At 40.8% G+C, this 24541-nt stretch overlaps 1 pseudogene; it reads left to right on the top strand.

Annotated features, from left to right (window-relative positions):
* Positions 1–584: 584 nt before the first annotated feature.
* LOC139658989 (E3 SUMO-protein ligase ZBED1-like) lies at positions 585–3878 on the top strand (annotated as a pseudogene).
* Positions 3879–24541: the final 20663 nt, after the last annotated feature.

The raw sequence follows: 24541 nt of genomic DNA, 5'->3' as shown, positions 1-24541 counted from the left end.
GAGGGCTTCAAGGGAGATTTAAAGAACAGGGTCAAGGTTAAGGCAAAATGATGTCTGTCAGATGGGTGTTGCTAATGAGTCAAAATGCGTCAGTGAGTGACATTTGGGAGCACTTTGATCTGATCGGTCTCAGCTGGTTTCCATTGCTGTTTGTCCAAAGGCCAATCCAATATGTGGTACCAGGCTGTTCCAGACAATTATTTAAGTGTGACTCATGAATGATTGATTCCGTATTGAGTTGTGAATGAGGGATTGAACAAGTCATTAAGGGAGCTGCAAATTATGTCATGTTAACTGAACACTGGAGTAGCCTAGAGTAAATAATTGATTGAAATTAGACAGTATGTCACTTTCAATAAATGAGGACCATGTAGAACCAGTTCATCTTTTGACTTGTATTCATCAGTCACTTTGAGTCTGACGATTGAAACATAATGAACTAGGTGAATTGAATTATCATTATGTAACTGATAGGGCTGTCAGAGTTAACGCGATAATAACGCGTTAACGCAAATTCGTTTTAACGCCACAAATTTTTGACGCATTAACGCAGGTACTGCAAGTCGGATGGCAACTAGCAAGGAATGGATAAAGAAAAAGATATTCTGAATGGCAAGTTCAGCTACAAAGCCCTGCCAGATGGGTCTGTCGACAAGACCAAAGTTATTTGCAGTTACTGTCGATGTGAATTGAGTTACCACCGGAGTACATCTAGTCTTAAACACCATTTGCTAGCCAAGCACACAGCTAATGCAGACAGCCCCGTTAGCCCCGAAACATCTCACTTGCGGCAGACCACGCTTGATAGTGCGCGAGGGAAACCTTGGACAAACCTACAAGCAGCAAGCTTTCAACAGCAATAGCTAAATGGGTGGCTACAGCTTGCAGGCCAATTAACATTGTGGAGGATGAGGGCCTGCGTGAAATAATTCGGATCGCATCCTACGACTGCTCTTATGAATTACCTTCGAGAGCCGATGTAACCCAGCGGTTACTTAGTCAGTTTGTTTGATTCAGTGTTAATAGGCACACTGTCTCTGTAAGAGTCATGACCATGAGCACCGCTTTACGGCTGTAGAGTAGGGACCTCATAGAAATGCATTAGCAGGAGAGTTCGCGGGTTCACTGGACTAAATGGTAGAGAGGAGAGAAGACCTAGCCATGTGTTGACAGCCTCTAGCCTTCCTTGCTGTCAAGTCACCAATCTCTGTGATGTTTTCCTGCTAGCTGATGGATGGGACTAGAGCCGAGTAGAGACAGTCATTCTCCTTGGACACTGAAGACGAGTTGGCAACCATCACCTACCTCTGCTCTTGGATCACTTGAGTATCAGAGAACATTTTTTTGATATAGAGCTCTATAATATTTTTTTTGGGGTACCCAATTTTTGTTTTGTTTTGACTGATTACTGGGAGTGTTTTCGCACGGATCGAGGAGTATCAAGTCGAGGATAAAGACATTCCTTTCTGGGAGGTTTAATTGTTCATTTTTCAAAAGAAGGACTGATTTCACTTTTGATTAAGACAAAAAAAAAAAAAAGATATTGAACAAGAACTTGATTTTTGATATTTCAACTATCTCTATACTGTTTGTTATTCATTTATGTTGTATGGATAAGTCAGAACTTATAAATTGAAGCAGAAGAGAATTTGTTTTTTTTAAATTTATTTATTTTTGCGTGTACTTGAAACAAAAGGACAAACATTTGGCTGAAAAGCTTGACAGTTATTTGAAGGAAGATACGTTCCAGTCCACTACTTGATTCTTTGGACTTAGGTAGCATACTACTACCAGACCCAGAATACATTTCCAGTTACAGTACAATTTAAATCTGGTCTCATCTTAATTTATTTCTATATAAAGAGGGACAAATAGATACTTGGTTACACCACCACCGTATCGAAGATACACAACTTGTATGAAGACCAGAAAGCAAAAGTAGCGGAGGAGTTGGGACAGGCTACGACGGTTGCACTCACCGGGGACTATTGGACTTCACTCAGCAATCACAGTTACCTCGTCCAGGGTAACAGCACATTATTTTGACAAGCAGTGGGAACTTTGGTCGCATGCACTGACTGTTATGAAGACAGAGGAGAGGCATTTTGCTGAAGCGTGCGCCGAACACTTTATGCAAGTAGCAAAGCAGTGGAACATTGAACATAAAGTCAGCACACTCAGCACCGATAGTGCTCGCAACATGATAGCAGTGGCCAGAAAACTCCCGTTTGAGCATTTGCCTTGCACAGCGCACAGCCCCCAACGCTCCATCACAGTGTCTCTGCAGAACAGTTTGTTTGACACCGCATTAGCAAAATTCAGAAAAGTAGTGGGGCATTTCAAACATAGTCCACCAAATGCCGCGGAGCTCAAACAATAGCAAATTGCAAATGGTCAAAAGACAGAGTCACTCACACAGGACGTGTCAACGAGATGGAACTCTACCCTGGAGATGATAAAGTGTGTGCAGAGAAACGACCACTGAGAGCTGCACTGGCCCTACATACAACCAACGTCGCCATGCCAACAACAGCTGAGCTGGAGAAACTGCAGAGGTTGGAGACAGTGCTGGAGCCCTGCAGGTAATTTATTGATACTCTCATTGATAGCCAACGTGTGTTTCTTAATCAAAGTGGGTCTTTGTCAGAAGTGTGTGTGTGTGTGTGAGAGAGAGAGGGAGAGAGAGGGAGAGAGAGACAGAGAGGGAGAGATGAGGGAGGGCAAGAGAGAAAGAGGGTAGGGAGAGAGAGTGTGTGTGTGTGTGTGTGTGTGTGTGTGAGAGATGAGAGAGGGCAAGTGAAAAAGAGGGTAGGGAGAAAGTGTGTGTGTGTGTGTGTGTGTGTGTGTGTGTGTGTGTGTGTGTGTGTGTGTGTGTGTGAAAAACTAAATATGCCCATTCTTAGTGGTTAGTAGGCTAGTAAATAGACTAACCTGCAAAATTGCCCACCCTCTCCATGCTACTCTTCTCCACGCTTCTCATATATATGTGTTGACGCAAACAGGCTACTCTATAGGCATATGGATAGTTTTCTCTCAATCATCACATGTTTAAAATTAGCTTCCCCAAATGAAACACCCACCCGCCGTCGATTTCTAGGTCTAAAGGCAGGATTATAGTTGAGGGACTATTGTCAGTCGTGTTCATCTTGCTGATGTTCAATGCCACTCAGCCCTTGTGAGAGTGAATGTAACAAGTTCCCAACTGAAGTGCTTTTCTCTATTATTGCAGGTACATAACTGAACTTCTCGGAGGATAAAAGTTTGTTTCATGCTCAGTGGTGCTGCCTGCTTTGTGCCATATATCGCGAGTGATGGAGATCTGTGAGGATGACTCAGCCTACATGGTCAAATTCAAGCAGACCTTCACAACAGACATGGAGAAACGCAAGGAAAAAACAAACATCACATGGCTGAGGATTGCGACAGCACTTGATCCTAGGTTTAAGGACCTCAAGTGTCTGTGCAGACCTGAGAGGGCTGAGGTGTAGGGTTCAATCAGTGCCTTGCTCAGGGAGGAGAGGCCTGCACAGCCGGAGCAACCGGCGATGTCTGAGCCGCCTAAGAAAAGAGCAGCTCTCATGTTTGCCCTAGAGTCTGACTCTGATGAGGACTCCATTGAGAAATGTGTGGAGTGCTACAGGGCAGAGCCCGCTATTGGCATGGAGGACTGTCCCCAGCAGTGGTGGTCCATACATGAAGGGGCACACAGCAAGCTGGCCTGCCTTGCACACAAGTATTTGGCAACACCTGCCACATCAGCACCATGTGACAGGTTATTTTCACTGTCTGGGCATATTGTGCAGAAGAAGCGAGCTGCCCTGTCATCCGACAATGTAAACAGGCTTGTTAAGCAATTGGCATATAGCCTAACTATATAGCCTAACTGCTGTATCCAAAGAAACAATAGTATAGCCTAACTGCAGTATCCAAGAGTCCTATTTCTGTAATTTTAATAATTGTTTTATTCCGTATTATCCTGTTTTGATCCCGAATAGCACAAGGGGATGTTTTTGTAAGCCTTTATTTTTCCCCATGTGAGGTTGGACACAATTACATTGTGATTTGCTTTAGAAGTGCGAGTGATCTTTGATCTATACTGAAGTAATGGAAAATCTAGCTGACTAATGTACCTGTTGTACAATGAGTCTGTTTTTTGAGATGCATCGTTTCTTGGGCTTGAGTTTGCCATGAGTTGTGATTTGAGCATATTGGTAAATGCTTGACCTGTGTGGGTCCCTGGATTGTTTCAGTCCGTTGTTTTGTGTTAATGCTTAAAAAAAGGTTTGACACTCTACATAGTGTGAGATACTTAAGTAATGTCAAATTTAGCAGGCTTGAGTTTGTCATGTTATGATTTGAGCATATTTTTTATGCTAAATGCAGTACCTATGAGGGTTTCTGTACAATATTTGTTTTGTGTTGTCAATTGATTTCCAATAATAAATATACATACATTTGCATAAAGCAAGCATATTTTGTCCACTCCCATGTTGATAAGATAATTAAAAACTTGAAAAATATCCCTTTACGGTAAATACTGAACAGATAAAAAATGTGCAATTAATTTCCGATTAACTATGGACAATCATGTGATTAATCGCAATTAAATATTTCAATCAATTACAGCCCTAGTAAATGAGCAATTTTGAGGGCTGTAATCACAGCTGTAAGAGCATGACATTTCTACATAGCTAGCACAAGCTAGTTGACTTGCAAAACAAAGTCTGAGTACCCAAATAATCAACACCTCCTATCTAAAATTGAACACGGGCATGGATAATAGTTAAGAGCAAGACATGTGAGAGCTTTTATAACTTCCACACATCTCTCCTAATGCTGAATGAGGAGACAGGTCTTTTCATTTAGTGCCAAATTAAACTGAACTTTGAATTGGACTAAGACAAACTGTTCTATGGCAACATTTTTATCATTTTCTTCTTTTATGACTTACTCCCTCTATGCGTCGATACCCTGATGAAACAGAGGTCAAACACATAACGCGAAGCACAAACGCTCTATTATGGGAAGCCAAAGCTGACCTTGGAATGCCTTGGATTCAGATCTAGGAATAGTATAGCCCACTATCAACCTTATGAACAGTATTTTGTTCATAATTTAAGAGCAGTATTTTGGCAAAAAATAAAAATTCAGTGGCATTAGCTTCTTCGCAGCAGTCTTTGGTCTGTTAGGTCAAGGTATGATTTGCCAGGGGTGGTAGAGGAATTTCCTACAATAGACTCCACATTTGATTTCCCTGCCTCTGATCATGAAATTTCATCTCCATTTAACACCCAGCATACCCCTCTTCTGCACTTTTTGTCAGTTTGGTCTGAACCCCACAGCCAATCGCTCCAAATCCATTGACATTCTCCTACTGCAGCTCTGTAGAGGCCAGCAGCCAATCAATGGTGAATCTTAATGCACAGCACATCGTTTTGTGCAGTAATATACAGTTAAAGCAACAGAGAGGAGCCTTGACCCCAAAGTACAGTATATGCACAACATTTTTATATCTCAAATAAATCTTCTACTTATCTCTGTATGCTGACAGCCCAGTGTTTGCACTTATTTGCTCCCAAAAGCAAAGCATATTCACCTATACTGAATGCACAACATCTCAAAGCTTAAAAATCCTTCTCTGCTTCTCTTTATCTTTATCCTCCTTTGTGATTGGTATAAATTTAATAAGGGAAATCAATAAGAGATATTGGCTTCTACCTGGATTCACCTCATCAGTGTACTTCATGGAAAGACTAAGTGTCCCTGATATTTTGTACATTCAATGTATGTCATATACCTTTTCTTTTTTTTTTCATCAACATTGACTGGCTCTGGGTGCTCTTGAAGGGACCCTGCCCAATAAAAAAAATGAATCTGTCAATGTGAAGTTGATTCCCGCGGCGCCCTAGAGTCACGAGCTCGTGAACTCTCAGGATTGATTCCAGGCCAAGGCTTTACTGATCCCTCGGACTCCCCTGATTGGCCTTTAGCTCCACTAAATGTTCCCTGAGGGGGGGGGGGGGGGCTGATGGGAAATGAAGCCATTTTAAGGCCTATTGGCTGTAAACCTCCCAGCCGTGAGAAGCTGGGGACCATTTCGTTTACAATGAGCAAGGTTTCAATAGCGAACCGCTGTCCTGGGAGCGAGAGAGAGAGAGCATTTCATGGCCACCTCTTGGATAGCGATAGGGAGAGAGGAGGAAAATAGGACTGAAGAGGGTGAAAGGAATGAAAAGAGAAGTTAAAGCATAGTATAAAAATATAGAAAATAATAGGCAATCTTTCTCACTCTTGGCCATTCCCTTGAAAATTACATTTAATGATATATGTGGTATATAAACCCACAATAATCAAATGAATATAAATGTCATCCTGGAAAGGAAAATTACGTGAGGGAGAGGAGCAGAATAATTTATTTGCATGCTTGAATAGTGAAAATGGGGAGGGAATTGTGAAGTCAACACTTTGTGATGATTGTTTCAAATGATATGATATTTAAGGTGACAGCTGACATTTTCCATGAAAAAAAACCCTAAAAAACTGTATAAGTCCCTCCTTATGCATGAAAACACACAGCAGGCACAATAAAATGCATGGATTGCAAAACTGCCCTCTAGTAGCGGATGGCATTTTGACCTTAATCTTTTAGTGTTTATGTGTGTATGTATGTGTGTGTGAGTGTGTGCATGTGTGTGTGCATGTGTGTGTGCCTACACCTACAGACAACATCAGCACAACAAGGCCAGTGAAACTACATCAGCACAATGTGGGAAAACTGGGATCATCCCAACTGAGAGCAATCTATCATAAATTACTGGAGCCAGTGTGGAATATGTGACAACAACTGTAATACACACACACACACACACACACACACACACACACACACACACACACACACACAGGTAGTTACACATCACCTGCTCCTACACAAAATATAAGCTAGTCCATCACATAGTCAGCCCTCGTCCATAGGCAGGCACACACACACACAGACACACACACGCACACACACACACATATACCATGTTTAATAATTTACAGCTTCCCTTATCTTCTCCACCGCTTTGATCTGTTACTTACGTTAAAACTAGTGGGGGTCAAATAATTAGTGGTTGCACAGTGGAACGAGCGTTGTGTAAGACATCCACCTCTATTTATCTTTATATATAGGACTCTGTTCGTCATTAGCTTTAGGGAGAGAGAGGAAAAAATAGAGGTGATAAAAGAAGCCTGAGGGCATCAAGACACTGGTCTACATGGAAGCTTTCTCAGGAATCTCAGTGAAAAAATACACTGATCCAGTCCTTTCTTCTTCATGTAAGCGCAGTTGTAGACATCTCATCATTAAAAGCCGAGTTTGTAAATGCAGTATGGCACGCCCTGCTGAAGCTATTTCTGAAGCTAAGAATAGTTTTGTTTAAGGCACTATTTTCTACTTAATTATCTTGATATGTGTATTTTATTATGCATGCGTTTAATCAAGGTTCATGGGTTCCTACACATTTTCAGTTTAACAATATTAGACTTTATCCAGACCTTAATTTCTTGGCTCAAATGCACCTGCCACACTGGCCAGAAACTTTCTGGGACAACAAACATTTGAATGGCTCGGTTATATACAGCCTTTTTTGTTTGCCTGTTATCAAACTGTGTCCCTGCTGGCCACCGGACACTCTCTTTGACCATGTGCCAATTAAACCAAGCAAAACAAATATGATTCTATGCAGGAAACAGCATAGAATGAAATGAAAACAGGTAGGGTGAATGAAAACAGGTAGGGTGAAATATTTCTATTAAAAATGTTTATTAATTATTTTGGCCACTAAAAGTAATTTGTTTTTAGTCTACCAGTCCTTGACAGATGAACAAAAAAGTTAATTTTGGACACTGTTTTGTCATGTGTGTCATATGTATGTATCAGGACTGAACAATGGTATTTTTTCAAACTTTTCTACACTTTTTGTGCGATTACCAAACTTTTCAAGACCTGGAAATGATGTCGTTCACTTTCCATACTTTTCAAGACTTTCCAGACCAACACAAGAATCCAGAAGATCCTCTTGTCAACAAGTAGGCTGCGGGCTGTGACTAACATCTGAGCTTGATGGAGGTTTTCATCTGTTTACCATCTTGACAAGCAACCAAGACCTGGATGAGAAAAAGCTAACTTATGAAATCCAAAATTGCCCTGTAATATACGTATATCTGAAATGTAAGCAGGCTTTTTAGCTAGTAACACACAATTGTTCATTTGAGTGCACAAAATATGAACACTATATTGCCTTGCTGGGTTTTCAAATATAAGAAGTAGACTGTAGAAAAGACCATGGAGCATCTTTTATGTAACCTAAAGGAAAAGTGATAAAGTTAAGTTCCCTGTCACGGTGTCAGCGCAGCTGAAGCTTCACATCTCTCACCTGCAGCATGCCATGACAGTGTTGAGTTACAAGAGGCAAATGGCACTCGTCAGTTATCACATCCACTTTGACAGTATGTGGGAGATGAATTTTGAGGATACATTTCACCATCTATCTTTGTAGTGTTAGTGAACTTAAAGGGCTCAGTAAAAAAGACCTTTATTGAGTAACTAAGGAGTACAAAACTTTTAAAAGGCTTACTTTCAAACTACAGGTATAAGTCTTCATTAACATACAGTATGTGACTATACCCAAAATTTAGATGGTCATATAAATTCCAGAGATGAGAGTGGAGTGAGACAGAGAAACAGAAGTGGCCTGAAGAAACACACATCTCAAAACCTAGATCTAAAATATTCTCTCACCTTTTTGCTGAAGACTTTACAATAGTGTTACAGTAAAAAAACAAAAACAATATGAAACTACCAAGAGGTGTTTTTCTAAGATAAACATTTTCATCTTTGTGCAATAAAACCCCGTAGGACTTTAATCAAATGCACAAAGTCCTAAATTACCTGCAAAGAAATTAATACAATTCTCCTAAAATTCTTTACTCACAAACAATACACATCTTTGTACAAAAATAGACTTCAGCCTGATGCTGGTGAGGTTTACAGAAGATGAAAGATTCATCAGCATATTTATTCTTCCAAAGAAAGAGTCTGGACTGATTAGATTAGAACAATGCTGGCATGTACATATAAATAAGTCATAACCTCCAGCAATCTTTATGCAAGTATTACAGCAAATTACCTCATTAGCATTCTCTCGATAAGATCCAACACTTAACTTTGAACAAGTGTGCAAAGCGCTTTTTAGCTGCTCGGGGGGTTTATGCATTATTGTTAGTGAGTGAAAGTACGCTGACTTTCAAAACTCCACCGGTAAACACCAATGTGCTGTGGTAGGACACCGTTACTGTAACTAAGCAACCAAATAAAATATGAAATTAATGCGTTGACTTAGCCAGTACAGTTAGAAAATCAATGCTTCGTGGTATGTGAATGTCCGCAGGCTGCAGCAAGGATGCATGCTTGTGACTTCTACTGTACAATCAATCAATCAATCAATCAATCAATCAATCAATCAATCTTTACAAAGTGCTTTACAAGAGAAAAAAGAGCAGTGAAAAACCATACAGTTGAATTTAAGGCTGCTGCTCTGAGGTGAATTTTCATGCTTTGATTGGAGATGCCTGTTTGAAATGTCATTTAAATTCTGTGATATGGCTGACAGGTATCTTTACTATAAAAAAAAAAAATCAAAATTGGATGGCGTATTGCAATATACACATAGCTCTTCAAGCTATCTGTCCTTGATCCTTTTTATTTCACCTACTGTCTCCTTCTAGATGTGAGTTACTAAAAGGCAAAAACACAGGGAGAAACCTTTTTTTTTTTGGTCTTTGAAGTATATTTCTGAGAACTTCCCGAGGCAGAATGCTTCTTCAGTTGTAAACAAACTCCATTTTTACTACTTTTTTATATATGAAGTCATTTTTACATGAGTGGAACATAGATGCTCTTGTTGTTGTGTGCCAGTGTTGCCATGGAGGAGCGTTTGTTCCTGGATTGAAGGACGTCTTCTCTTTTTATCGGCCTGAAGAGCCATGGTTGAGAGAGACTCCGTGGATGAGAGAGAGAGGGAGAGAGAGGGAGAGAGACGAGAGAGAGAGAGAGAGAGAGAGAGAGAGAGAGAGAGAGAGAGAGAGAGAGAGAGAGAGAGGAAAGTCATAAAACACCATCTGCTCCAACTCAGCACTTCAGACCATCAGGAACAGTGCAATATGAGGTTTGAGATGGACATGATTGATCAAGTAAACATTTCATTCTTTCCCCTTCTACCTCGAGGGTCGACTGCCAGCACGAGTGTCTTCATCCTCTAGAATTATTCTAATCAGCCTTCATAAAAGCATCCATAATTTAGGAAGTACCATCGACAGGCAGAAGCAGAATGCTTATTTGATGAATAATTAGACAGGAAAATATCGATCGGTCAATCAATCCAAATGGTGAAGCTGCACATTGCACAGCCAATCAGCCAATCAGCCAGTCCTTATCAACTTTCAGAGTATTGGACAGTCAGCCGGTAAACCAACGTGTCTTACTCATCCTTGAATAGCTGATGGTGCCCATATGTTTGTCAACAAAATTAGTATGAAACAACATAATTTCATAGAAGCATCTACCTAGGTTGATTTCTTAAAATCTTAAAAAATCTTAAAAACTTTACAGTTTAAAATTTCAGCGCTGCAGATCAGATTAGGGAGCTCATTAGCACTCAGGTGTGATATAAATATTTTTTTTACACTATAGGAAACAGGCAACGGTGTCATTGGTTCACACTTTATTTTCTCCCATTATATTCCTAACATAATGCAAAGCAGACACGTGAATCATTAAACCGTCATTAAAAAAATGAAGCAGAGGATGAATGTTGCGACATTGCTTTGTAACAGTAAAATTGTCTTACAGGGATTATTTTTACTGTTACATATTCTCGGTGGCTGAGAGAAGGCAAAACAAAACTTAAGGCGATGTGAACTCCAGGGAACAAGTAATTCTGATGTATTCATTCTCTGTGTTGTCTTTGATGGATTACACCACTCAGGCAAGCAGTATCAGTGCAAGTTGTTTCTGATACCATTAGGAATACAGTGAGAAAAACTGCAGTCTGGAGACAACACATACGAGAGCCATACATTTTAAGAGTATACAGTATATGACAGACACAAGTGTCTTCTGTACTGATATAAACTGAGTAAATAAGGAATAAGCAAAATTATAACAGAGCTATTCTTCAAACATTTTGACATGACATTTTATTTATTTATTTTTATTTTTTATCGGCAAAAAACATTTTTCAAGTGTATATGTGACAGGCACAAGTGTCTTTTGTGCTAATATAAACTGAGTAGGCTAAGTAAGGAATAAGCAAAATAATAATGGAGCTACTCCTAAAGAAAAGGACCTGAACATCTTTTTTTTGGGACCTTCTATACATTTTGACATTTTATTCAGCTTCTCATTCTCCATATTTTTCATCGCAGAAAAATAATTTCCTGGTTTTCCAGGATGCCTGGGGTCCAGCTGTGTCTATCTCTACTCTTACATACTCTACCCTGCTTGACCCTGTGTATAACCACCAGATATATACATAAGAATGTATGCAGACAGCATGACGATCAGGAGGTTAGTGTGCTATGGATTTGTTGGTTTTGATGCAAAAGATGCAATCTGGTTCAGTGGAAGCCTAGAGGTTAGAGAAGTGGGCTTGTGACTGAAGGTCGCTGGCTCAAATTTCCGGGCCGACGGGGAAAATTGTAGGAGAGGAAAGTGAATGAGTTACACTCTAACCTCCCTCAGTAACTACCATCCATCTGCCCTTGAGCAAGGCACACAGCCACAACTGCTCCATGGTCGATGATAGAAGAAGGTGGCTATAGGGAAGGGAGTTGTGCAAAAAAAGAACATGCATGCTGAGTACATTTTAAATGAGTTACTTTTTAACTTTTACATAAGTAGATTTTTACACCAGTACTTTTACTTATACTTAAATAAAATATCAGCAAGGTAACAATACTTAGTAGTAGTAGTAGTAATACTGAGTAGAACATTCTAGTACTTGTTCTACCACTGTAAATAACGGTAATAAAACGGTTCATATTGCAATTTATTATTTTTTTTAAGATGAATTGTTCAGCACTAGAAAAGACTTCCCAATATTTTGCACACCGACTGTAAGCTGAGCAGCAGATCATTTTAAATAATCTAAATCTTTAAATTATGTATTTGTAAAACAGATGAATTTCAGCTTAACACCGGATAAGTATTCCTACTAGTTAACAGAGCTGCCTTTATTGGCCGAATCACACATACAACCACTTAAGCCTTTAAATACTCACTTTATTAGTACTGAGTTCAAGTGTAGGGGAGGCAGCTGTGTGTACACCGCGGCCTATTCACAAGCTTCTGCGTGATTATCAGGTCACAGAGGTGTTTGGTAATTAAGTCGAGACGCTCTGAGGTCCCAGTGCTAGTCAGGATCCAGGCTGACAGAACCAGGACTCACAGCAGCAGCAGGAGGGGAGCTGTTAGAGGAGACAGCCGCTTCCTGCTCCTGTCGCTCACCGTTGATTCCCCTCCTGTCCTCTAGCTCCCCTTGGACTAGCTGGGATTATGAGCTGTTCCCGTTGACTAGCCATGGTGGCTCAGTCTCTGTCTCTGGCAGTGATTGCTTGTTTGCAGTAGTTTGTGTGTGTTAGTGTGTGTGTGTGTGTGTGTGTGTGTGTGTGTGTGTGTGTGTGTGTGTGTGTAACCCAAATCATGAGGGCTGTGACAGCGACCATGGAGACAAACACAGGGATTGTGGATACACATCACCTGGTCCTACACTAAATATACCCTAAAGTCTCCACCATCCATCACATAATCAGCCCTCCTTCATAGGCACAAACACACACACACACACACACACACATACACACACTCGCCCACGTGCTCACGCCTCCGCACACGCACTCACACGCACTCACATGTACTTATGTTAAATGTGACTTCTAAATTAATTTGACTTTTCTTGACCCCTTCATGCTTTTCTCCTTCTCTGTATTTTTTTTTTTTTATTTTCCTGATATAAAGATGATGGACAAGCGAGAATGGGTTTATTTATAGTCAATAAAAGATCCCTTCATCTCATCTCACAAGAATAGAGTCTTAGCATATGGTACATCAAATACTAATGTAATCTTGCAGAAGAGCAATAAAAATCGGTTTTACTATAGCTATTAAACATGTCACAGCTCAGTATGAGAAGATATTGGATGAACAATGATGGGCACACAGGTAATTAGAATAGCAATGACTAGAAAGGCCTCCTCCGGAAAAAGTAATTGGAAAAAAAGTTCCTGTTGTGTTTCCATTATCAAGGTGAATTATTCCAGAACAGTTTGACAGCTGGGAATATCGCTTAGATTTATAAAACCAAAACATTAAATTCTTCTTCGCTGTAAGCTTTTTTAATTTGCAAATACCAAAAGAAACAAACATTACATTCTTCTTCTCTGTAAGCTTTTTTTTAATTTGTGAATTAAAAAAGGAACAAACATTATATTCTTCTTCTATGCAAGCTTAATTATATATAGTCCAAGCCTCAAACTTTGAGCACAAATGGCATGTGAAGTGAATTTTCCAAGTCAATTTGGAAGTTGGAGAACAGTTAATTAAAGAGGGCAGCTTAAACATTCCCTCATGTGATTCATCTGGCTCATCCATTATACAGTGAGTCAGACTATGACTTGGAGGATTCATCATAGCCGTGTCATGTCTGCGGGCCAGTGTGTTCAGTGATGTTCAGCCCTCCTGCTGCACAGCCAGCCAGTCACTCACAAAGACAAAACGGATTCTGGGAGGCGAATGAAACCCCTTATGAGACAAAATAAGCCTGTCAGAGACAAAACAAACTTTTAACAGCCGTGAAAAAAGATATCGTCAAAAGAATGACGGCTGTCAGAAAATCTTCCATCGAAGCCTGTCAGTCAAAGCAGCCCAGCAGAGACTGCAACTTTGCCACAGAGAAAATACTCTGCTTCTGTCACTCACACACAGATACAATGCTTCAGAGAGAAAAAAAGATGAAGTGAATAAGCTGATTTAGGTGATTCTGGGTTATATGGGAAACCCAGACCAGGTAGATAGGTAAAAAGAAAGGTTGGAGCCCCGCTTGTATTCCCACATTCCCAAATTTATTATCAAGGAAGGAAGAAATTAAAACATGGAAGTTTTCTCACTCTTGCTTCAGTGCTTTCTCTCTCAACCTCCTCAAACCTTCCTTCCTTCCTCAGAGGAGGGAATTCCCAAACTTGAGGCTCTTTCCGGCACTCCAGTACTGCCGCTCGTCCCTCCCAGTCAGATCCAGCGGTTCAAAGACAAAAAAGAAGAACTTAACGAGCTGTTTGGGTTGACGCTGGGGTGTGTGAGAGATATGAGGAGACCACGGTAACAAATAGGGATGCCGCGATCGATCGGCCAGCAATCGGAATCGGCCGATATTCAGTATAAATATGAGATCGGAGAATTCCGATAATAATACGTTTATTTATTTATATAGCACCTTTCAAGAACAGACGTCACAAAGTGCTTCACAATAACACAAAGAACAAAGAAAGCAAAAATAATACACAGAGCAGCAGACAGTAATTGCAGACATCCAGCTAAAAACACAAGACATCCCAGAAAAGGATAAAGAAAAATTAAACAAAAGCAAGTCTAAACAAATGGGTCTTGAGCTGCTTTTTAAAAGTGTCCACCGTGTCCACTGATCTTAAGACCAGTGGGAGAGAGTTCCAGAGTTTAGGAGCTACAACCTCAAAAGCACGGTCACCCTTTGTCTTAAGCCTCGAGCGAGGAACAAACAACAAACCCTGGTCAGAGGACCTCAGAGTCCTACTGGTACTATGAGGCTGCAGCAGCTCTTTAATGTAAGCAGGTGCCTGATCATGCAAGGCTCTGTACGTGGTAACAAGAATCTTGAACTGGATTCTAAATTTGATGGGAAGCCAGTGTAAGGACATCAGGATTGGTGTTACATGAGACCTTTTGGAGGACTTGGTAAGAAGCTTGGCAGCAGCATTTTGGACCACTTGTAAACGGTTTAGGGACGTGTTGCTAAGACAGGTGAAAAGAGAATTGCAGTAATCAAGACGGGAGGAAATAAACGCATGTATAATCATCTCCATCTCAGTTATGGACAGAATGGACCTGAGTTTGGCAATGTTTCTCAGCTGGTAGAAACAAGAACGGACCAAACAATTTACATGTTGGTCAAGACTCAAAGCCTGGCCCATAGAAATGCCTAGATTACGGAGGGTAGGTTTAACAGAAGAGGATAAAGAGCCAAGACTGTCCATCACCTTCGGGACAACATCATCTGGGGCAGAAACAAGAACTTCAGTTTTGTCAGTATTTAGCTGAAGAAAATTATCTGCCATCCTAACTTTTATAGAGGTGAGGCACTTCAGTAGAACAGACAGTTTAGAGACATTTTGTGGGTTAAACGAAATATATAATTGAATATCGTCTGCACAGCAATGGAAGGAGATGTCTTTAAAATTTCTAATTATCTGCCCGAGAGGGAGCAAGTATAATGCAAACAGCAGGGGGCCCAGGACCGAACCTTAAGGAACACCACATAACAGAGATTCAGTTGATGAGACATATTTATGAACTGTGACTGAGAAAGACCTGTCTGACAGGTACGAGGAGAACCAATCCAATGCTGAACCAGAGATACCCACCCACTGCCTGAGCCTCTCAACCAATATGCGGTGGTCCAGAGTGTCAAAAGCGGCACTGAGATCTAGTAGTACCAGAACAGAACATTCTCCTGCATCACCCTGCATTAGCAGATCGTTTGAGACTCTGAGAAGAGCAGTTTCTGTTGAATGCAACCGACGGAAACCAGACTGAAACTTATCAAAAAAAAAAAAATGCTTTATAGTCGCCGATTGCAAAATCCGATCGGTGACGCAAAACACGTGAGCCATTTCTCAGCGGAGTTGGTGTCATTGTCACATGCTAACTCACCTCAAAACACATCGGCGGTGTGGATGTTAATTAAAAACATGGACAACCAGTAACGTCACAGTCCGTCACGCCCGCTACTTCCCCTCATTTAATTCTCTGCTTATTTAATGCATCAATTCATCACATGCCATGTGCGTTTGTTTACATAACGGTCTGCACTCTGGACCGCTGTCCGCGGTGCTGAACTGGACGACGGTCCAGACCGGAGACGGAGGGGCAAGTGAAAAGTCTCATTTCTCTCTCTCTTAAGAACATTAACTTATACAGAAACAAAGACTGAGGGGCGGGGCGCCCTGGTGGCTCACCGAGTAGGGCCCGTACCATAAGGCTCAGTCCTTCCTGCAGCGACCTGGGTTCAAATCCGGCCCGTGGTCCTTTGCTGCATGTCCTCCCCTCCCTCTCTCCCATACCTTCCTGTCTCTCTCTCACTATATCTCTCAAATAAAGCATAAAATGCCAAAAATAAATCTATAAAAAAACAAAGACTGAAACGGATATATATCTTCGGAGGGTGTCTTCATTTATTTAACTCGACTCAACAACACAGGCAAGTGGCAAGAGTCTGAGTCTTGTGCTTCGGTTATCTCACTAAATCATGTTGCGCTACCTAGAACGCACATGGTTTTGTTTATATAATGATCAAGTAAATATTGAGGTAGAAAAAAAGAAAATGTGGATACTTTTTAACCAGGACTCAATTTGAAGGATGAAATGTATGTAAAATGGAAACTGTTAGACCTATAATACTGCTATACCAGCTGCTATAACAAAACAAAAAAACTATCGGTGTGGCCGATCGGTATCGGCAGATATGGCTCATAGACGATCAACGTTATCGGGGCATCCCTAGTAACAAACAGCTTGGGACAGGCTCCTGAAGGTGACTGTGATTAACGCTGTGTTTCTCATTACCTCCGTCAGATTAATATTTGCTTCGATGTTAAAAAGAATGAGGCACAGACATCATTAGAAACGTCACTTGAGCATACTGCAGCTTGGGGGCCACTTAATGGAAGAAAGACTCATTTACAGCAGGACACTCCGGCTGCTTACACCTCATTTTAACATATGCCTGCACTTTGATGTGACACGTAATGGTGTGGTGGCTAATCAAAAAGCTCTATGTTGACCAGTAGACTTCCCCTCCTCCTCCTCTGTGGGCGTCCCAGGGGAGCTGAGGCAGGCGTGTGGTCAGAGATATTTATCCAATCCCTCTCTCTTTGTTTCTCTCTTTCCCCCTCTCTCTCTCTCTCCCTCTCTCTCTCTCGCCCTGCTTTCCTTTGAAGAGATGAAGATGCACTCTTCAAAGTCATATGCTGTTTGATTCATAAAAGGCCAGCGCTTTTCAAGTCTGGCAATTACGCCTTTATGCCTCCCACCACTCTCGTGTCCGAAAAACAAGAGCAGCAAGTCTGCGAGAAGACCAAGTAAACACGCATATGCTTCCAAGCCACGTTATCTTTATATCTGCGGGACAAAACACGTACTCGCACACATACACACACCCACACACACACACACACACACACACACAGCGAAAGTTCATGCCTAGCTTAGCAAGCTTGGTAAGTAGATTCTGAGGCAGTGCAACCCACCAATGCGGCAAATATTTCAACAAGCACATCATTAGTGCTTTCTGAAGTGTATTATTATTGCTAGCAAGATTAATTATTTCAACTTGAGGAGTAAGTCCATGGATTATTGATGCGTGGCTTTAGGCTATAACTTGCAGCTTATTTTTATTTTTTACCCAACCCCCAACCTCCACCCCACCCGCGAAACACAGGTAAAACCATGGGTGCCAAAGGTTCAGGGCCGACCTGCACATTATTAGTGGCTATCTGTCTCTATATCCATCCATCTATTCTCCCAGCATCAGCCGCCATTATGATAAATTACTTTGTTAATAGTTCATTCCGGAACGATTCCCGCCAGATACAAGAGCCGTTTTCCTCTCTCTCTGTATTCCCTCCTTCACATTAACTTTAATGAAACAACGCAGCTTCGGTTACAAACCTTAATTACTACACAGCAGAAAAGGCCTTCATTGATACGTCTTTATGAATTAAATTTTCAAATATTTCCACAGATCCATTAGCCTCATAATCATGCTGAACTTAACATTACCATATCATTCATTCATTCTTAGCTGTGTGGTTAAGGTGCAAGTTTCATAGCAACGGTGAATTTTCAGATTCAGATTCTGAGTTTCTGCATATTTGGCAGCCAGCGGACATGGCTTAAATTTTTCAAATGACTATATTGCATTTGATATGCTGCATTTCATTGGGAATGTAAGGGGTTCTACTTATTTTAGTCAAATGCTTGATTAAATTCTCAAGTAGGAGGTAAATGGGCAGAGAATTTGTACAGACTCTAGACAGTGAAACAAGCTGCATTGACTTTGGGGGGTTCAGCATTTATAACCACTAGATGGATGGTAGATGGTTCCTCAATCCTAGATAAAACTTAAAAAAATCGAATACATAACCTGTTTATCCTCACCACCAACATCCACAATCACACACGCATACACACCCAAACACACAAATAGATCCAATATTAAATAGGGCCAACAGAATAATCGAAGAAATCTGTCTTTGCAGTGTTAGCCCTCGGGGAAAAAAATTGCGAGAACCAATTTGTAAAGATTCAATAATTAAATCTTGTCAGAAAATAAAACCGTATTATTGGCACTTTTATCACATATTGTTATTCTTAACCGCCACAGTAACGTCTTTTATCAATGGTCCAATCAGTACGGTTCAGTCTTTGTTTTTCAGCTTGGAAGTGCAAACATTTTTATCACCAGCTTCCATGCACAATTGGTTTCCATCTTCTTATCGCCCCACAGGTGCCTTGCATGTGCATGTCAGCAAACTGGGTTTCTTTACTTTCACGCATGAAGGCTTGCCTTGGCAAATTGCGGCAGATATCTGAACATGGTCCTACTGGAAATCTCCTAGAGCAACGAGCTTATGTTTTTTTCTCCCTCATTAATTTGAGGTTTTAAATTATTTCCATGAGGGTGCCTTTCAAGAAGCTTTTTCTGACAGAAACCGTGTCTTTACCAGAACCATTCAACAGTCAAGTCAAACATGAAGTTCAGACAAAATGAGCAAATATGACCGTGTTTATTGACCCCAGTATGGATTAATTCACTGGGCTAGCAGAAAGCAGAAAACGTTACTTGAGGGAATCAATTTTAGAGACAAATATTACTATTTCTGTGGAAAACCTTGTACAGAGAGATGTTAAGGCCCTATATTCTCTATCAAAAATCTAAAGCCCAATAATCTCAAGTGGCCTAGTATACAGCTGTGACAGCAGGATCAAGCCCATGCCTCAGTGGAGAAAGACGCTTTTCCCTCAGGAGAAACTGGGGAGTGGAGGGGAAGGGGGGGGCGGGGGAGAGAGAGAGAGAGAGAGAGAGAGAGAGAGAGACAAGCAAGTAGGAACAAGGAGCCGCGGCGAGAGTGCTCAAAATTACAGTTTTGCTTTTCCATGGGGAAGGTAACAAAGAAAATATGGCAAATAAAGCCTGGAAAAAGATGGAAATGTAAAACTATCAAATCAAATCATTGGGAAATGACAAAAATTACAACTTTTCCAATTAATACTTAATGCTGTCCCATATTTACAAGTTCAATTGTATGTATTTTCCAAGAAAAGAGCAGCAAACTACTGAAATCATACTTTAAATTAACTACATATCATTCCTCCCCATGCATTGCGCATTGGTATCTTCCAATCAACACTTGCTGTATTATGTAATCTTGCTACTGCAGTAAATTGTCTGTAAAAGTAATTAAAATTGAAAGTAAATTAGTCAAAAACTGTAATACCACAAAAATTAACTAAAGGCTAAAGTAAATAAGCAATATTGACATTACAATTGTAAACTAAAATGCATGCACTCAAATTAGAGAATGTACTGTCAAAATGCTAAAAAAAAAGGTGTTAGTATGCTATGAAACAATGAACACCTATTGAATCAAATGAAATGCTATATGAAACAAAAGCTATGTGTTGTCATTATGTGGTTTGGTTTGTGTATGTGTATTATGAATGCAAATGTGCATATGGCCAGTGTGTGGGAGTGTGTGTGTTACATGATTAGGTGTAATTGCTGTTCACTCCGGCTCAAGTTGAAGATCAACATCTACAGCACTGAAGCTACTACTTTCTTCTCTCAGGTAAGACATAATGAATTCTCCAACACTGTGTCCCATTTTGTCATTCTACACCCTCCAGACATCCTGCAGTCACTGTCCAGCTTTGTAACAATATCTCTGATAGTTTGTTTAATGTTTTAACACAGGAACAGCCGAGCTTTTCAAACCTCCTTTTGGCAGCCAAGCAGTGTTCAGATGCGTCTGGATTAAATGTTATGGTGTAAAATCAACAAAATAGGGCAAAACACAAATAAGCAATAACCAGTAGGGTTCATCCACTCAACTTTTTTCATGGCCAATACCAATATCCTTAGACTGAAATAGCCGATAGCTGATATTTTGTGCCAACATTCAATATCTTCTAAACGTAGACCATTTTCATGCCAAAAACTTAGCATTCAAATATACTGTATAATATGTCGTCAAACCAATATATTGGTCCAACCCTAATAATCAGTAATATTAAAATCAACCAGAAGTAAAAAAAAAAAAAAAAAAAAGATAATTAAAAAAGTTCAGGACCACACCCATCACAGAATGCTTGGAATCCACTTTTATGCTTACTATCATCTCTTCTCTCTTCTCACTCCTCCAGCCCATACTTACACACTAGCTGGCTGAATTTCAAGCAGTTGTCCATCATGTATTTCCTTGTACATCAGCTTGACACTAAGGGCTCTATTTTCATCAATCAGAGGCGCATGGCGCAAGCGCAGGCAAGGCGAATAATTTTTGGTAATTTGGTGGCCAGAGGCGCGTGGTGCACCTGTGGCACTGTTGGAAACGGGTTTGGATTAGGAGGAATTCATTATCAGTAGGTGAGGTGGGCCTGGCTTCAATCATGAACAATCAAATCTTCTCTTTTCCTTCCCTTTAAAAGCAGTGTGCTCTCCCAACAGGAAACGGATGTCTTTGTGAAAGAGGTGCAAAATCACCACAATCAAATATACGGCACCTTAAATAAGTTGCCGAGGTCTGATGAGGTTACATTATCTTGGGGGGAGATAACACATTAGGTTAACATGTGTTTCACTGGTCCTAGGAGAACTGTTGCCCAATGTAGGAAATGGTTCAATGATATAAGGCAACCTAAAAGAAGTTGGCGGTAAACTGCTGGGCCAGTTTGGCTACGAAAGGGGGTGGGGGGGGCGGGGGCATCCATCTGCCAGTCCCTGACATCTTTGGAGGATGCAGCCGCCTCGACAATCCCCACTCTGTGCATAATGGCACATACTGACAGTTCCGTGTTGGATGAAAATCATTCACATCACAGCTACAAGTGGATATAGTTAGAATGAAAAATGTTATATTTTATTTTTTCCCACTTGAGGGATTTATATCAAAGTCAAATTGGCCAACATATCATCCACAAAAAGGGTTGGTAAGCCTTTGCATGTGCAAGTGCAAGTGCAATCCCCGTAATCCTTGACACCAAAATTACCCCACACCCCCTCCTGCACCTCTCCTCCCACTTCAGTCAAGTTCACAGCAAGTCACCAAAATACCAAATGGGCGCAAGCGAGAAAAAAAAGCTGTGTGCACTCGATGAAAATGCCACTTCGCAAAGCCCCGCCATCTGCCATGTGCCGAAAAAATAAAACCCTATGGCTTCTTCCCTGGAATGATGGCTGTGCAATGTGAGCCGATACAGTATGACAAAGAACCTGCCGTTTCAACCAGCAATTTTTGTTCTTGTGTACTGAGTCAAACTTTCTGTCCCTCAGACAATATTATGTGAAGGCAATCTATTGTTTTGAGGTCAGGTGAGTAATCATATGTGTGAAATAGTTTTAATAAAGTTTTGATGGTGCTCACTGTCGCAATGCAATGGCCATATACTGCAGTTATTCAGTGAGAGATATTCATGCTTGAGTCCCCACACCATGTAGCCCATTGTTTTGGTGCTAATGGCAGTATATTGTGTGTAGAAAATTGTATTCATTTTCTTTTTTTTTTTTTCCCCGAATTCTAAAAACAGGCATTTAAAGGCCGAATATTTAGGACAAATCAAAAAAGGGTGAGGACACTGGATTCAGTGTTGGCAAAATGTAATTTTTAAATCTCACTGCGCAGTGATGTGGGCCTTTAGCCTTTCTGTTATTAACTGAAGCTGTAATTGTCAGAACAATAGACCAGTGCTGCGTATGAATAAGATGATGCTCTTCTGTGATTTGCTCTGGTTAAAGCCGACAGCAGCAATGTCGAGTTATTATTTGCCTCTGTAACAATGACAACATCTTTGATTGTGTGGATTAATTCAATAACAGCGGCTAAATAAATTACACTCCCACTAAAGGAACAATGCTTTTGAAATTATGAAAGGAACATTTCATATATTCTAAGACATACATAGAGAAAAGGGACCCAACTGGACCTGACTGGCCCTGATGGATTCAGAGTGGAGCAGTTCTTGCACTTAATCGCTCTGCTTTGGTTCAGCAATGGGTTAAAAAATATTGCTGATTATTGTTAGCAATCTGTCATTAATAATACCAGTGGTCTTGGGCAGCAGGGTGGCTTAGCAGTAATACCGTCCTTCAACTGGAGGACTCAGGTTCAAGTCCCCATGTCAGCAAGCATCTATTGTTAAAGTGTCCTTGAGCAAGACACTGAATCTGTACCAGCTCCAGGGATGCTGCTCTGCAGCTGATGTAGAATGAGGCAAGTGCAAAGAGAATATTCCTATGGCGCTCAATAATGTATGAAATTGTTACTGCTTTATTCTTAGTTTTGGCTCAGAAAAAGCTATAATCCTGTGGATTGGTTTGGAAATGTTTCAGGTTTGGCTTGGGTCTCAAATTCTCAGACTTGCATTACGCTTTAACTGCAAAAAAAATGAACCCAACAAAATGTGTTGTTTAACTGGAGTTGGGGTCACACACTGCACCCACAAAGTCAGACTTTGCATATAGTCAAAGTTTGACAATTCTCTGTGAAAAGACTCCATCAATTTGGTGTGATATTGCTTCATCAAGGGTGAGAGCAATATAAATCATCCTTTATCAGTTGTCAGTGGATAAGGGTAAGATACCTTGGAAAAGTGAAATCAGCTGGAGTATTCCCCATCTTTTACTGTCTCCCTTGACTTGAAGGTAACAATGCTGATTGATGCGCTAAGGGTGTGCAAGACCTTGAGAAAAGTTACTTCAACTTTGGTGTTCATCATGTTTCACTGTGCAACTTTACAAGGAAACATGACAACAGTACAGATTGAATGTCTGTTTGATCCATTCGCCACAGATGGAGTGTCTATCTCTGTGTTTTCCAGTTCCCTGGAGTTTGGGAGGAAAGACAGAAAGAAAGACATGAGAAATGGGATCCTGCCTAAGATATTGATTCACTACAACATGAGAGTCACACTGGAGGCCCAAAGCAGAGCTAGCATGCCAATAGCTTCTAAGTATGTGGAAATGCAGCATTATAAGCCTGCTTTTCTCCTGGGTGGGAGCTGGATGGGTGGTCATGACATCACATCTCTCCACCATCATACACAGAGAATGTGAGACATACATCCATACATTTTACAGACACCTCCATCAGTTATGCACTGTGGACTGTAGAGGATGTTGTGATGTAAGGGATTTGTCTCCAAGCTAATGGCTCTACTGTGATCCATTTACCAATAAAAGAAGATGCAGTTCCTCCTCAAGACCAATTAACTCAGTATCTCATGCAGCCAATAAGATTTCACAAAGTAGGGCCTTGGTGCAGAGTTTCTTTGTGTAAAATGGATTAGAGTTACACAGAGATACTAGAGATTGAAAGTGTGCTATTTAGAAGGCAACTACATGATGTTGAATGAGGGCGCTACTGTGTCAAAAACACTCTTTTAGCAGTTTTAGTCCACACCCAAGAAACTTGGAGCTAGTTTAGCCAGTAAAAATATCTGCTAAATCTATAAGTACAGACCTGAAGCAGGACAAAATAGACTGACCATTTCAGAGAAAAAAATCTTCTCTGGTTTCAGCAGAGTCACCCAGACAGAGCAACTCAAAATGAGTCATGGAAGAAGAATGACTCCCTGGCAAAGAGACCAGTGCCCCTAGGACCACAATGTGCCATAACGCAGTGACATAGAGTCCAAGGATTTAAGTAGCCACAATTAGGTAAAAGTAGAGGTGTGTTACAGCGAGTCTCTTGCCATTAGAGGCCGGTTTAGCAACGTTAACTCCAAATGCTTGCCAGAAAAAAATGGGCCTTAGGAATAATATTCAGGGCCTTGAATTGTGTCTATTCACTTCAGCTCTGACGCTCTGAAGCTGCTGTCATCCCACTCTCCCACTCTGAAAACTGGCAGCATTTTATCACCAACAGCCAATTACAGCACAGGATTCAGCCAATTAGAAGCTAGGGAGCTGCTGTG

The sequence above is a fragment of the Centroberyx affinis genome, unplaced genomic scaffold (assembly GCF_046629955.1).
Source record: "Centroberyx affinis isolate AG114_WGS23_722 - 3 ecotype Tasmania unplaced genomic scaffold, CSIRO-AGI_Caff_v1 ptg002989l_1, whole genome shotgun sequence".
Classification (NCBI taxonomy): Eukaryota; Metazoa; Chordata; class Actinopteri; order Beryciformes; family Berycidae; genus Centroberyx; species Centroberyx affinis.
The sequence above is the reverse complement of the archived record's forward strand: the minus strand, read 5'-3'. Positions and strand labels throughout refer to the sequence as shown.